This window comes from Thermobia domestica, chromosome 1 (genome assembly GCF_964235325.1).
Source record: "Thermobia domestica chromosome 1, izTheDome1.hap1.1, whole genome shotgun sequence".
In the NCBI taxonomy this organism is placed as follows: Eukaryota; Metazoa; Arthropoda; class Insecta; order Zygentoma; family Lepismatidae; genus Thermobia; species Thermobia domestica.
This window is the reverse complement of record NC_137454.1, coordinates 146,489,430-146,506,500: the sequence shown is the minus strand read 5'-3', so window position 1 is coordinate 146,506,500 and position 17,071 is coordinate 146,489,430. Positions and strand designations below refer to the sequence as shown.

Sequence of the window (17,071 nt, the reverse complement as noted above, 5' to 3'; positions counted from 1 at the left end):
GGCCTTAGATGCCGAAAGCCCACAAATCTAAAAACCCTAAACCCCCTAATTTCCACATAAAACTGTATGATGGGGAACGCCACATTGAATTTGGGACTAGTTAGCAATGCTCAGGGGCGTAGCCATGAGGGGGGTCCACCGGGTCCGGACCTCCCAAAAATTTCGAAACTTGACTAACATTTGTAGACTTTCTTAACGAACGATACTTGTTTAACAGAGAAACGATTGATATAGGCTGAATACGCCTCATCATGTACTCTTCTTTTCTTATAAAAATAATCGTTCTATCATTTTTTTCTAAAAATATAGATGACAGTAAATAAGAATTACTTATCGTCTTTTCGGGTGCAGTATAAGACAGGTTCCATATTATGTAGTCGTATTGGACCTCCCTCAAATACTTTGGACCCCTCCCAGTTAACATTTCTGGGTGTAGAACTGGCAGTGCTATTTGTTTTGATGTTCTTTGATTTTTGGCTTCTGTTACATGCTGATTCTTCATCTGGCGGGTTTCGAGGTTTCCTTTTCAGAACATATCACATTGGTAAGCATTGTTTCGCCTCATGTGGAAGTATATTATGTTCATCGTGCATTGCGTAACAACCAAGACGGATGATTTGGAATGTAGTTTTTTTTTCTTTTATGCACATGTGTGTGCGTTGATGTATGAATATGTGACATTCGGAATTCATATACCAGTACCTATACTGTATCAGCTGTTTTGGTTTTTAATTATTAGGTTTAATTTTATTGTGTGTGCTTTAATTCTGTAAATAACCTACAAATTCTGAATGAATTGTATACCATGACTTCTGTAAATAGCTTCAAAAAATATTGACCAGCTTTCAACTGAGGAAAAATTTGCAATTAAGGCTTAGACAAAACAAGCAAAGGGCAATTCAGGAGAGTGTTCAAAAAAAAAAAAAAAATCCAGTTTAAATTTACAGGATATCTTATGGCCGTAGTGTTGTTTGCACCAGATACATTTCCTCAATTTATTTTAAATTTTCCTGGATAAACTGTGAATAAAGTGTGTTCAATGTTCATTTTTTTTTTTTATAACACTAATCTCTGCTACGAACTCTCTTCAGTCAATGCTGAAGAGGAATTCGGATCACTGTCAGGGACTGACTTTGCTAGAATGAATCGTTCGCAATAACCTAAAAAAAACATTTAGTGAATCTACAAAGCTTCTGAAATTAATATTAGCTGTACCTATGGCGCCAGCAAAAGACGAAAAGTTTTTTTCCACATGAGAAAGAATTGACACTTTCAAGGAATTGAATGTCCTAAGAAAGGTTATCACCATTGGTTATGTTTTCCATCGAAAAAGACCTGAGAATAAGAATACCAGAGTTCAGCCAGCATGTATTAGACAGATTTGCTCCAATCAAAGAAAGGAGAATGATCTTACTAATTAATTAAGGTGATTAATCGGATAAAATGTTCTGCATTTTTTATTTTTAAAAAACAGAATTATATTTAATTTAGCATGTCACATAGCATTTGCATCTAAAGTTATGCTGATTAGTCGATGAGTCAACTTTATATCTTCTGTCTCTTATCGTTCGTACTGCAACACCCGAAACCACAATCTCCCGGCCGCCACTGTTAAAATACCGTATATTGTATTTCATAATTTATTAAGTAAATTGACAAGAGCAACGCAAGTAGGTACTAGCCCTTTGCACTCTTAAACAACGAAGGTATAAGAACATATTTGATTCCTTACTCATGAACATCTTAAAATTCTGTCTGGAAAATTGTGTGATCAGATTATTTAATAACAAATTTGTAAAACAAATAAATAGAAAATATAATATTAATCATAGTAATGAATAACGACATTTTAGTAACTGTCGATTTTCGTGCAATTAAAGAATAACTTGTGAGAGACTTTTTTTTTTTTTTTTTTTTTTTTGCGAAATATTTTCTCATAGTTTCAAAGTAGCTGACTAACATATCGAGCTTTTGGTAAGAAGAAATGAAAATATGCTGGAGTTTTTGCGTTCCAATAGGTGATTTTCGGGCCATTTTCCGTGTCAATTAAAACGCAATTTCTGTAGCTTTCTTAATTCCACACGAAGAAAAATAACCAGTACGTACTCACGCAACGGCAAAAATTATATGGCACTATTTTTTCTATGAATCAGTAATATATACAAAAACTTTGCATTTCCAAATGAAACTATATACAGTAAGGGGTCTCTTAAAAAAAAGTGGGGGTAACTTCCCCCTCTTGACCCCCCTAATCGCCGCCCCAGTTTATTGTAATGACTTCTTGCAGATACCACCGCAATGTACCTTTTGATACTCGTTTATGCACTTGGAAGGGTTCGCGAATTCAGGTTGAGTATTACTGTTGTAGTAGGTTGTCAAGAACGAATTAACAAAAAACTACCACAAAAAAGGTAGAAAATATGAATGGTACTTAGTTCCATTTTTAAGTTTTCCTTTTGAATTGTCGTAACACACATTATTTGTTAGTAGGGTATGAATGGAATTAGTTGCAAGATATTCTTATAAACTCATCCTGTCCTCAAGACTCTCCCATACTGTACTTGATGCCGGTAGTGGCGGCGAACAGATGGGATTCAAGGCCATCAGAGGCGCTGTTCAGGATAAATGAAGTGCAAATATTTTTTAAATGCATTAATCCATTTAAATATCGTTTCTTTCGGTAGATAATAAGTATAAAGCATATAATTGTATCTTCGCTTAATAGTGGAGCCAGAAAAATTGAAAATATATTTAGTTCAATTTGAAATCACAATTTCGAACATAGTATTGATTTTTGTAGTTACGAAAAAAATGAAGTTGAAATGTATGATCTGTAAATTATTTTATTTTAATTTTTCACACGTGATTGGTATTGCTTGAATTATATTAAGGTTTTCCAAGATTGTATTATGTAATTTTATGTATTAATGTTTTTCTTGTAGAAACGCTTATTAGTCTTATGCTGTTTTCGTCACTGTCGCCATCTTGGTATCTGCACTGAAGTAGTGAGTTGACGTCATGCTCAGGCGTGGTGAAGTTATGGCTGCTTGACTTTCAGGAAAAGTTGAGCGGTATTAAAATATAACATTCACGGATGTTTCTTATTTGTGTAATGTGTAAAAATAAGTGCTATATTACATTTGACATATTGTGATAATTTTACAGCTGACTGGGCAATGGAGGAGTAGAAGGTCACCCGATTCATCATATTGGTAAGAATGCATATAAGTTTACGGAATTAGATTATGCTACTTTCGTGTAACCCACTAGCCTCCTTGGTCAGACTTGACCTGACCAGGAAATGTTGATGAATACTAATCATATTTGGTTCAAAATCTTTTAATTATCAGTGATTACAAAATTATGAATGAGTGAGTGTAAATAATAAGGTGCGCGTATTTTTTCTTCTAAGTAATATTAAGTTACACTGCAGCATAAATTTATCCGAGTCATACCATGCAAGAAATGTTGCTGATTATGTTGTTATGTGTAAGTACTGATATTAAAGTGTAGGACTCTGTGGACAAACATGTTTATTGATTACAAATTTCGTACGTTTTGTGAGAAATAGTCCAACAAGAACTGTAGGAGTTATAATTTGATTATAGATAGTATATTAAGGTTCATTACGAATATTTCCAAATGTTGAAATATGTATATGATTTAGAGTAACACTAACTAGAAGAGAATAATTCATTAACTTAGTTAACATCATTTGTTGGAAATTATGTATGGGCACGAATATTTTGTAAATGAAACAACCAGAGATCACATTGCTTGAAGGTCAGTACTTAGAGATATTATTCTAGATCTCCCTGCGATTAATGATTTGCAAATTAGCAAGGCAAATGTTAGTATTCTTGGGTAAACTTTACAAGACACGCTCCAACTGCGCATCGATAAGTAGGACCCTTTTAAAAAGTATAGTATAGTATAGCAGGGTAGGGTAGAGTAGAGTAAGATATAAATAATTAGGGTAGGAGTTAGGAACGGGTTAACTTAAGTAAGTTTTGATCCATTTTCATAAAATTATTAATGTGTAATTTCTCGTTTCTGAGTGAGTATACCTGCTGGAGCGGGCGTTGTAAAGGTAACCCGTTTTCTTTTCCAATTAAAGTTTTAGTTCTTAAAGAGGTACAGATTAGAATATATGGTGCACGTTGAGTTAAAGAGTACAATTTGAAAATCTTACAGATAAAATCCAATACTTGCCATCGAAAGACAAGTATAAGGAACAAATTCCTGCATGCGACAGAAATAAATATTAGATGATGGAGGAAAAAGTAAAATCTGTCCGTACGTGAAGTTAAAAGGATAATAGAGAACATCTACTACAGCGGATCTTCAGTGCAGAACATTTTCACTATAAAAGAAGATCTGCACTGATGAGGGTTAGATTACATCCATTTGGTGCAGACGCAGTTCGTAGGGGAAACAGCACAATACATATGCATGTAAATGCTTTTTCATTCCTTTTAGCAAAATTTGTCTCGCACTACCTTACAAACGTATAATTCTGTTATCGACTAAAGATAGAGGTAAAGCTAACAGGATCTATCACTTGACTGATCGTGAATTCTGGAGAAGTTTTGATGAAATTTCTATTAATTCGAGGATGTTACCTTTTATTACAAAACCAGGTTAAGAACCAATAGGCTACTTACAATAACATGTTCGGTGTCGTAACCGTGTGTAACTGGCCAGTTCACGGAAACTTCAGCTTCTACACTTCTTGGTGGTGTACGAAACAAATTTCCCTACTGTAGTTATATTCTTTCAGTGGCAAACGTAATTTTGTCAAGGGGCTTCACAGCGCCCAAGTCATATCCTTTCGGGACGCGCTCGATTTTTGTACACGTATCTGTAACATAGTAAATGTTCGTTGTTTTGGATCATCTTGTTGAAAGCAGATTGTAAAACCTGGGAACCCGCCCCCTGTGTACACTCATTAGGTTAAAGGATTCGGGTGATTAGGGTTGCCAAACCAAGGATAAAGGTTTGGTTAGAAAAAAAAGTCGCCTAAGTAGATTTGCTTTATTTATTTAGATTATATATGGATAGAAATAACTCTTTGGCGTTAACGATTTTATACAACAACGAGGTTATGAAGGACGAGACCTACAGATTAAATAGGGTTGCCAAATTATACGTTTACTTTTGACACACCATTTTGTAAGATTTACAGATAAAATTCAAAACTTTGCGTGAAAAGGCATTTTTAAATAGAAGAAATTTCTGCAGGTGATAGAATTAAATGCAAAGTAATATAGCTGTATTTTACTGTTACTAAGCCTAGTATAAAATTATTACTTGTAAGTACTTTATGACGGATAAAGTTAAGTGCACATGAAAGATAAGTGTAGTCGGTGTATTTCTGCTCACCGCCGCTGACGCGCCTGTTCTTTCACACACCGCGCGGGTTCAAAAGGTTCGCCCTGCCCTGACTCGGTAATTAGCATTCATGCTTTTCAGTGGCTACCTAGCATAAGTTGGTTTGTGTTTTTTGCACTGTAGTTTATTGCCATACGTCCGGTCACCGTATTTATACGCGAATCGTAACAAAAAATGTGATTTTTCGATTATTACTCCTGATTGCCCTTATGAATTTTACCTATGACAAGTGAGATATTATTATGTTGTCCAACGCACAGGAGACAATAAAAAGGAAATTTATACATATATATATAGGATTCGATTTGTTAATTTACCAGTGGGGGGGATAGCTGGATCACAATGTGTAGTGCATTTGCATATCCATTAGGGGCAGTGGGGCTTCAAAGTTGTGATGGCCAAAAATATTTCCTGGAGCTTCCTCTAATCAGAGTAATATTTTATGTTCAAATTCAAAACATTTAATTATCAAAAGTAACACAACAATGTCAGAAAATGTAGTAAAGATAGAGTAATACAAAAAGTAAGTACACTCATGTCCAAAATTATTGTCGCATGTCTACAAATATGTTGTAGGAATAGAATTTGATAAGGAATTCGCTCGGTATTTCTTATTATGTTAGTATATGTATAATCGACAAAGGCATGTATGTGGCAAATTTCATGTCAAAAGAGCAGTAAATAAGAACAATAAAACGAAAATAAATTTTTCTTGTTCATTTAGCAACTTTTTGTTGTACTCATTCTAATTTTCTTATTTATAATTCTTTTCCTCTGAAATTTACCACAAGCATACATTGTCCGATTATACACACAGTAACAGTATTAAAAGCACCTTGCAAAATCATTATGAAATTATATTCTTACAAGAAGACAGTTATAGATATGCGACAATCATTTTGGACATGAGTGTACATACAACTAAAGTTTTTTTTTTTTCTTTTCTTTAAAGAGAAACATTACTTAAGTTATAGTTGAAAAGGCGAGATGCATGTGAAAATTCTTCGACATTTCTTGCTTTCCCGGTAGAATTGTCTATGGCACTGTGACTCCTCAATTTTACCCACATTGTTGCATATTTTTCGGCATTAAAGAAATGCAAAGGTGGACCATTTATAGATAGGACCTATTTATAAAAAAAGGAGCTTGCTAAGTGTTACAATCTGCATACGATTCGTCAGATCATTCAATGTTTTATAGCACTAAACCCACGTTCACATCCTGCAGTTGATATCAGTATTACTTCCACAGCTCTGAAGTTCCTGAAGAGCTGGAGGCATATAAGAAGGATTGTTCTTGTACAAACGAAATTCTTTCACTACGAAGGAAACACCATTCATTGACTGTTTTAACAATTTGGATAATCGAGGAATGGCGTCGTCTCCGAAGAACACTAGTTTATTTTGATCAACAGGCCAAGAAGGAGAGTTTAACAGTGTAGCATCAGCGAAAAAGTCTCTATTTGGAAAATGGAAGTTAATGTTGTCTAAAAGGGATTGAAGAAATTTCAATCGGAAAGTGTCAAATTTTGTTTTATCACTAGCAGTAGGCTTAGTGATGGACACTCCTTTGAATGTGTTTCTTTGCTCTAATTGATTAATAGCATTTCTTGATTTCGGGGGATCAGCAGTCTTTAACGCGCAAATTGATTGATACACCAAATCGATTTCTCGTTTGGCTTGAACTGCAGATGCACTTGTTCTGCAAATAGAGCGAAAGACCTTTCAAAATTTCAAGAACATCATAGATTAATATAAAATCTCTGATGAATAACCAGCTGACTGGCTTCTTTACTAAACCCTCGAATTTCGATCTCTCACGCACCGGACGGGATGCTACATTTAGTCAAAAGACTGCACAATGCAATGTAACTTTCTCACAGTGACCGTACAGAATTAAATGAAGATGCAATCCAACGTACTCCAAACACACGACCCAATTTCAGAATATTTGTTGACAGTTCGTCTGGTAATTGTTTAAGTAGTCTCTGGTTTCTTGGGCTATGAGAAGACACTGAATATAAAGCATCCATAAATGCTTGCATATGATACACATCAGAAACAGATTTAATCACACCTTGAACTGTAAGCTAAAGTTTATGATTCATACAGTGAACCACAATTAAGTCGTTGTTCAACAGTCCACATAATCTTGTTGCAACTCCATTGTGTCAACCCTGCATCACTGCCGCGCCATCTGTTGCTAAGCCAACAAGGTGATTCTTCAGAACGTTTTCCATTATTCCATGGTTAGATAAAGTCTCTAATAAGCTTTCTAATATAGCTTCTGCTGTAGTGTTGTGAAGTTCGACAATTTCAAAAAAATAGTTACACGCAACACCTTCAAAACCTACGCGAAAATGAATTATCATACAAGCTTTATTATATGTTGTTGTGTTCTCATCAGCTAAAATCCTAAAATTTTCCCCTGACTCCACAATAAACTTAGCAAGACTTTTTTTTCATCTCCTTGGCAATAAACATCATGTTTTTGCACGCATGATTGGAGTATAACATATTTCCCACGGAAACCCCATTTAAACTCTGAAGTTCAACCAAAGAAGAATGTGTCAAGAAAGTTAGATGTTCTTTAGCAATCATATATGCAGTACGCATGAGTGCTGCTGCTGTTCTAATTTTTTCTTCATTTTGGAGTTGCCATAGATTCGCGCTTTTTTGTATGGATTCCTCAATGTGCTGTTTCTTCCGATTATCCATTATTTCTATGCACTTGAGGTGGGACTTGCATCTTCCATGATCACCAATTTTGTCATTAAGTTTCTTGGTATTAGTTGCAGAAACACCGTCTATAAACACATTGTCGATACGTACGCGTTCCATACTATCTACGTTAAGAGATCGACTATCTACGTTAACCACCGACATTTGCACTACTATTGTTTCCCGACTCTGTGAAAACGATACTATTAGCATCACATTTAGCATGTTTTTCTCCTGGTGGGACTTCTATAAAGGGTGGTTGGAATTTTTCTCAACCCAAAATTCTCCAGTTTTTTTTTGGGGGGGGGGGTAAAACCCAAAAAAGCCCACCTCAAAAAATATACTTTAAAGCATTAATTGAAATATTCTATCAATCTTCTATATTCTAGCTAGCTAGCTATCTTATTCTATCACACTCTACAACAAATCTTTCTTGTAAATTCTGCAAATTTTCAGAGTTGCTGCGGGGCTTAACGGATTTAACCCCAAAGATTTCTGTAAAGTACTTGGTTAGATTTAAGTGTGGCGTCTTTTTCAGCTCCGAGGTTATACAGTATAAGACGTGGACCTACGGCTTAACGTGGAATCCGAACCACACGCTCATCCAACAGGAATTATAATAAATTTATTTGTGTTTTATGGGTTGCAGTTGGTTTTAATGAAGCTTCCTCAGTTTTCCAATCAAAATTATTTTGTGTTACTGTGTGGAAGCATATATGTTTGTTATGTCTGAATTCTCAGCATCACATATCTTTCTTTTTCCCCCCTAAGAATCATATGAGATATTTTTTCTCTGAAAACTGGCAGCCAACCCTAAACATAAAGTGAAACCGAACTATTACTCGGTTTCCATGAATTGCCCTCAATCTGATTTCAAACGCGATGCCTTTTGGTTACAAAGACGACGAGCTACCGATTTATTCACAGGACATCTGATGCAAATACGTTGTACTGATCTTGCATTGTTGTGAATATTTTAAGAGTCACTTCAGAAGGACAAGAAGATACACAACTGCACAAGTGAAGTCACTGCACAGAGTTATACACATTATTAAAATAAATGAGCAATTTCAAAAGACTACAGAGTACAGAATATCCAATTTAGTGCAAGTTAGATTACTTGAGTTAGAAATACACCGACTTAATATCAATTAAAAAAAAAGTGATTGAAGATACAAATCATTTGAGTGCACTCTGGCACTGAAATACTTATAAATATGCATATGCAGAAAATACTTTTGTTTTCATTAAGTCAGTTACATTCATGTTTTCTTGGTTTGTGATGTATGAGAAAATATCTTCTAGATGGTTTTATATATGAGGATATTTCACCACGTTCACATTGTTTGTGACACTTTTGCTTTTAAATTCATTTTTTGCTTTAAACTTAAGAACAAAGTTTTAAACCTGGCAACCCTATGGTTGACCGATGGAAGAAAAGCATTATGAAAGAATTGGTGGTATGATAATGTTTGGGTAATGGCAGAACCCTGAGAAAATCCACACACACTGTTACCCACCGCAGTCACATGACACATCCTGGGATCGAACCGGGAATCCTTCGTAGCTGAGATGAACGCTCTACAGTTGAGCCACCATGGCTTCCCAACTAGAAAATTATTTTATTTAATACTTCAGGAGCCGATTTTATGCCAAGATCGAAGTGTCTTTATATGGGACAACTCAGTTCGTCACATCATCAAATACCTCCGCTATGCGTTGGTATTTCTTCTCACTTTCGTTATTAGTGTTGTGGAGGCCTCCAAAATCTGAACGTTTACGTATGTTTGTGATACTGTAGCGTTCTTGATTTGCAACACTGACTAATAAATGTGGTATTGTAAGTTTTCGTTTAATATATAGATTTCTAAAAGGAAGTTAAAGTGATAGAACTAATGGTCAGAAGCAAAGTTGGCTAGTTTTTAACTTGTGGTGCATCCATCAAACAGTTTTAGGCATCTTTTATTTTACTTGACGCCAGGGTTGGCTGGTTTAAACCTTGGTTTAAGCCAGCTGGTTTAAAAAAAATAATGGTTTAAACCAAGAAACGAAAAATGTTCGTCAAAGTGTAAGTGTTCGTAAAATCGTAATGAACACACATTTGTGGGTTATCACGTTTCACTTCCGTGTATTATTCGTATTATATTCAGACCTAAATTCCTCATTCATTACTCAAAAAGATTGTTCTACAAAAGCAACTTTTTTATGTAAGTTTATGAATGTTTCTTTTGTGAGTTTTATATAGTTTGTTATTGTTGTTATGCAGTTGTAATCAAAGGAAAATTCTAAATATCGTTTCGTTTTAATAATGTTTATTGTTAATAAAATACATCGAAATGCCGTTTTTTTTTTTTTTTTTTGGAAGGGGGGGTCATACAAACTCCACGAGAGGCATTTATTGAAATCAGAAGTCACTATTTACGGTACGTGACGTTTGAGCGCGGACGTTATGGGCACTGGACATTTGGGCGCGAGTTAAATTAAAAAGTCATTATGTTAGGCACTGAGTACTAAGTTTCAATCAAGGTATCACAAGGTGTCTACTGTAGTGGAAGTCCTTGAATTATACTGGATTTTGTTTTACATACTAGAAATACTGGAATTTCAAAATTCTAAACACTGAATTAACAATTAAATTTTGCAAATTTAAGTTTCAGCCAAAGTTAAATGTGCTTTTAATTTGATAACTTTTCAAGCCAAAGGTAAGTACACCAAACTAGATATGATTGACTGCATTACATACATAGTGAACCTATTCCATTAAAAAATTTAAACAGGCCTTCTACTGTAGTTATACAATAAGTGTGAATGTCAAACACATTTCTGGTGGCTAAATGGCCAATATATGTACACTTAACAATATTTTTCGCTTTGAAATCGTTATTTTTTTCCTTTCGCCACTTTCTTTAATGCAGATTAAATGCTTACAATGGGACGAAAAAAAAGTGTGTTAAGTTTTGATTTTTATATTGGAATGTTAATATAAAAAAGTGATACCAGAAATACAGCATACTGCAATTCCTAAACTCAGTGTCTTAGACACCCTGTATTAACATCTTTCCCTCAACTCGATTAGGATTTAGGATTTTTAGATTTCTGGGCTCTCGGCATCTAAGGCCATTTAACCCGTCACGTTTGAGGAAGCACACTATCCGGGGAAAGGGAAGGAAGGGAGCGGCCTGGACCTGTAAATTAGATACCACCCCGCCATTATTAACAGTTCGTCCGATGGCTTCATTTCGTAGCTTTCTTATATAATACAAAAATTAGATCATTAGGTTAGAAGTACAAGAATAGTGAACAAGCGAAAAATCAGTCCATGACGAGGTTAGGCAACAAATACCACAAACGCATTAAACTTTTTAATTTAGAAAATAAGCAGATAAATGAGGTGAGATAAAAATAGAAGTGTAGGAGATGTATATATCTTGATTCGCGCTTAGTTTTCAGTGCCTAGCTTACTTTATATGTCGTAAAATGTGATTTTTACTATGTACCTCGCGCCCAAACGGCAGCGCCGAAACGTCCGCGCCCAAATGGTGGCGCCCAAACGTCCTGTCCCGACTATTTATGTATAAATGGGTCAGAGCCAAAGTGGACTCAATTAATTCGAATCTTTATTCATTTTTCTTACTGATATGCAAATTAAGTCGTTGTGTTTCTTTAACTTGGACTAAATTAGTTCTTCTGCACTTGGAGTAGTTTGAAATTGTCCATATGTAATTATGTATAATGGTTTCACTTGTGCAACTGTTTATCTTTTTGTGCTTCTTAAATGATTCTTGACAATCATATTAACAAGTATGCCTGTGTAAAGATGAGTGCAACGTATTTTTATCAGGATTCCTTCCTGATTGCGTCGGCAGACATATCGTATTTGTGGCCAATTAGTCTCGGTTTCGAGTTCAAGTGGAGGACAGTTTCTCTCGGACGTAAGTCGAGAAGCGGTTTGGATTCCGCTTTAAGCTTATGGGACCCCTTCCAGCACAACCTTGTTGTTGTATAGTAACACCAAGGCGAAACAAACTCATTTCTGTTCATATGTGATATAAATACATAGAGCAAATTATTTAAACCAAAATACCGTTTTTTTTTTTTCAATAAAAACCATGGTTTTTGCCAACCCTGCTTGACGCATACATGTACACTCATGTCCAAAATTATTGTCGTATGTCTATAAATATGTTTTTTTAGGAATATAATTTGATAACGAATTCGCCCGGTATTTCTTATAATGTTAGTATGTGTATAATCGGCAAAGACATGTATGTGGTAAATTTCATGTCAAAACAGCAGTAAATAAGAATAATAATAATAAAACGAAAATAAAACTTTCTTCTCCATTTAGCAAGATTTTGTGTTACTCATTCTAATTTTCGTATTTATAATTCTTTTCCTATGAAATTTACCACAAATATACATTTTCCGATTATACACATAGTATCAATATTAAAAGTGCCCTGCAACATCATTATCAAATCAGCTACCATTGCTAGCACTTGACACTGAATCACTGCTTGTAAAAGCTGGCGTCTTTCCAGCTTGCGAAGCACATCCGTCACTTGATGATTCCATTAAATTAGTTTATTACATAATTTTGTTTCAATTATATACGTTTTAATTAACTTATGATGGCAATGTTTCAAAAAATCAACCGTTAATTTAGTATTCATTGTTGAACGATGCATATGTTTGCTTCTGTTCTTAAAACCAAATCAGTTTTTGGTAATTTTAGCACTATTTCCGAACCGATTTGAAAACTGATTTCACCGCTTTCTTTTCCCAAGCTTCACGTTCACATTGCACACAGATATACGTATTTCACTATCACAAGTTTCACTATCACATTATCAAATTATATTCTTACAAGAAAACAGTTATAGATATGCGACAATCATTTTGGACATGAGTGTACATATTTTTTGTTCAAATAAATATAATAGCTTTCAGTCAGCGTGTCGTATTTTGTCATTAGCACTAAGATTCCTCTTTCGTTAAATAGATATTTAAAAAAAAAACAAAAAAACTACATTGATTACAAAGAAAATTCTCTCTCATTCCCCTCAAAGGTAAAGACTTTTGTGATATTTTACCAAATTTTACGTATATTCTTAAGCGGATTTGGTAAGTCGAGTGTTGTAAAACAATCCATAGTAAAAGGTGAATGGGTTTATGGTACAGGAGACGTAATCGTAACACTTGTTCATCGCATTTATTTGATAGTGAACACGAAAATTAAGCATCTGGACTGAAATAACATTCATTGCAAAGAACTTGCAAGAGTGTATTGAGAACAACCCTGTTAAAATGGAAGTAACTTCAAAAGAATAACATGATGTATTATTAATTGTCCACTAATCTAAGTAATGTTCGTTCCGATTGTATTTTTTTTTTTTCTCCGATATTTCAGTTGCACTGTTCGGCATTCGTTGTAAGTGCCACAAGACTTAAATCGTTACTGTTTGTAGAGTCTGCACAGTGTTCTTATATATCAACATTGAAAAAATAAATAAATAAATAAAATAAAACTATATTACACAGCATTTTAATCTATACTTATAGTTTTATCTACTTGTCCCATTAGGTATGTTAACGTAAATACATAATTAACAATTTGTTTGTAAACTTTTAAAACTAGTGCACTAGCTACTACTAAAACCTGTTATTTATTTTCTTAGTAAACATATTCCATGGTTCTGGATAATCAAAATAACATTTAAAACACAGTTCTGACCACAACAAAATGAATTATATTAATAACTATACGTTTTTGGTTACAGTTTCAAGGACTTAACGTCCTCTTCATCATACATTTAGAAAAGACAGATGACCCATTTATCTCTTTTTCTATAAAATGAATATGCTAACTAACGGCTGAAGAAGATATAAGATTTACTGTCATCTGTCTTTTTTATATGTCTGATGAAGAGGACGTTAGGTCCTTGAAACTAACAAAAAAACGTATAGTTATTAAATAGTTCATTTTGTTGTGGTCAGAACTGTGTTTTAAATGTTATTTTCTTAGGAATCCTTATTTCTTAAAAGTAACAACATGCATCCACTCAACCGATGACTGCTTCAGTTTATTGTATGTATAATATGACCAGATCAACAAAGCTTCCAAATTGATGATCATATGTAAACCCCATTTTTATAATATCATCGTTTCCGATCTACAGAAGACTTCCGTTCGTCTAGCATCCAACAGTCTGGATGGTCTGGCACCTGCATGATGGACTTTTTCCTTGCCTTTTTTAAAATTCAATTTATTGTAGACCTACAACAGTAAGTAATTTGTATCAATCTATAGTCTTTAAAATGTAGAATTAAGTTTTAGTCGTCTTTGAGTTGAAATGTTATGCTAGTTGTTTCTGGTAAATAATATTTGCTGCCAAACATTGTTACAGCTGTACTCAGTCTACGACTTCAGCGTCTACCGCGTTTAGCGATCGTGGGAGGCATTTTCCAATAATCCAGCATATTTGATAATCCAGCATTGGCCAAGTTCCAAATGTTCTGTATTATTTAGAAGTCTGCTGTAGATACAAAAGAACATTCAAAATTATAAAAATTAGGTTTACATATCATCACTATTGAAAACAGTGTTGGCCTAGCCACGTTGTACAGCAGTGAATTGCATATATATATATATATATATATATATATATATGGGTGATTCCGCGAAAAAGGGAAATTTTGTCACGGGCATCCCTTCAAACTACTACTAGAAAGAATCACCTCAATTTTTGTTTGTTTCTTTGTTTTTGTTTGGTAGTAACCGTCACAAAGTAGGTATGCCATGTATAACAGTTTGCAAATATAACACGAAACATATGTAAAAAATTAATTATTACCCAGATTTCTCAACACCGTGGACTGTCACAGAGGACAGTTGACTGATTTTAATAAAAAAATTACAACTGAAGTACATCAAACATCATTTAATGGTAATTAAATGGAAGAGAACACTTCAATGTTTCGGTTTTATGGAAAGTAAAATTTTATAACGATTATTTTCGAAAGCTTGACTATGCTTCGTTTCTGTCACCTCTATTTCGTCTCAACTCCATGGCATGAGAAAAAATTGTCATTGTTCTCAACAGATAGCATGGTTGTCCACATTGGCAACACCCACAAGAAGACAAAGCAGACATGTTTGACTCAAGAACAGAAAAAGTTGTGTGCATTTGTTAAAAGCTATAGGAAAAATATTTTTTTGTGTGGAAAGCAGATGCGTATATTGTTACTCAACACCATGGTATTTATTACTGAATGTATTTGTATGGTATATACCTTCTTTCCCTTGAGAAACCTACGCCTTAACATAGAAAATTCGTATACAGTTACTCACATGTACTGGTTAAAAAGTGTGCCGGTAAACATAAATTATAATCGATTTTCTCAACTCCATGTCCATCTGAAAACTAAGGAATCCACGGTGTTGAGACAAGTTCACGGAGTTGATAATCCTATAGTGTTTATTATGCTCATGTCTTCCAAATATTTGCTCTTTCAACATATTGATAGAAATTAAGCTCATTTATGGTCTAGTGATTAGTACGCTCGCCTTTCGTGCGTGGTTCTGGGTTTCCCGGTGGAATCTCAAAAATTAATGGTGTTTACTTCGCACAGTGAGGCAATTGAAAAACTCATTTGAGTAGAGATGTACTGAAATCTGATCGCGCAGAGCATCACAACGGCCGTAGGAGCCGACACGCTGATCACGTGTCATTCACACTCAAAGGCCGGCTGATGAGTCCTAGCTTATTTAAGGAGTGTTTCGCGGAAGTTCATTTTTGCGGCTGTCAGGTAGCCGGAGATAAAACTTCAGTCAAGTCAAGATGGATGGTGTCTGTTTTTAACCTATTGACGTCTCAATTTATAAGTATTATGCGCACCAACAAAAAGCTTTTAAAGAAGCTATAAGAAAACTATTTTTGTGCGTGGAAAGCAGGTGAGTATATTAATTGATATTGGTTTATTTCCTCTTGATTGATTGATTGATTGATATTGGATTATTTCTTCTTAACTAATTTGTAACTTTTTCCAACTCATTATTTGTCACATATGAGTCTCAATAGAAGTTTATTAAAAATTTCGAAAAAGTTAATTCGGTACATACAATTTGGTACATAGACGTTTAACGAAGAAAGAAAAAAAAAAAAACTGTTCATCAAAAACTTTCAATATCAATGAATTTCTTATATTTCTAAATGTTTCTTGTGTAAAAGTCTATAAGAAGTAACATTTGTTACAAGTTTTTTTTTTTTTTCATAGATTAAAATGCCGACAAAACGATTAAGTGAAAAGGAAAAGCTAAAAAGGAAGAGGGAAGCCGAAAAGAAACGTCGGTTGGTAATCAGGAATGATCCTATTAAGTAAGAAGAGTTCAAGAGGAGAGAACGAGAAAGAGGAAGGAAGAAGGAAAAATAAAAGGCATATTGGCATTATCCGAAAGAGAGCAAGGAATAAAGAGAAAAAGGTGGCGACTATCATCAAGAGAACATTACGAAAGGAAAAAGTCCGCACAAGTTGCTGAAAAATTGCTACTTACCTGTCAACATCAAATATAAAATGAATGAATATTACATGGAACTATTCCGAAACTGGACATGTGAAAGGTGGTCCCGATGGGGTCGGGGCCACTCTTGAAAGAACAGCAGAATGCCTTATTGCTCAAGGATATGATGTAGACATTAATTGAACAAATGAGAAAACATTGCAGAGATGTCAAGATATACACTGTTCCAAAGGAAGAAATTTCATTTGTCGAACAGCAGCTTCCTCTTACCACGAAACGTTTTGTGGGAACATCAAAAGTACATCAAGTAACATTGTGTAGCACAACACCACAAGTAATTAATTTCCGCTCTCTTTCGTGTTTCACGTGTCTAGCAGGAGGTATCTGCATTCATTTCCATCTCGGGCAACTTAACTACTATTCTCCACCATCAGTGGCA

The 17,071-nt window shown here is 34.5% G+C and overlaps 1 protein-coding gene across 2 annotated transcripts in view; it reads left to right on the top strand.

Moving 5' to 3' along the window:
* The first annotated feature begins 2,951 nt into the window (after positions 1-2,951).
* Slik (Sterile20-like kinase) overlaps positions 2,952-17,071 on the top strand; it is a 133,976-nt gene continuing 119,856 nt past the window's right edge. Inside the window, exon 1 of one of the 2 annotated variants that reach the window (XR_014132111.1) lies at positions 2,952-3,212. The gene's annotated coding sequence lies outside the window, so the exon portion shown is untranslated. The remainder of the gene's footprint in view (positions 3,213-17,071) is intronic. The other variant, XM_081764044.1, reaches the window with a different exon arrangement.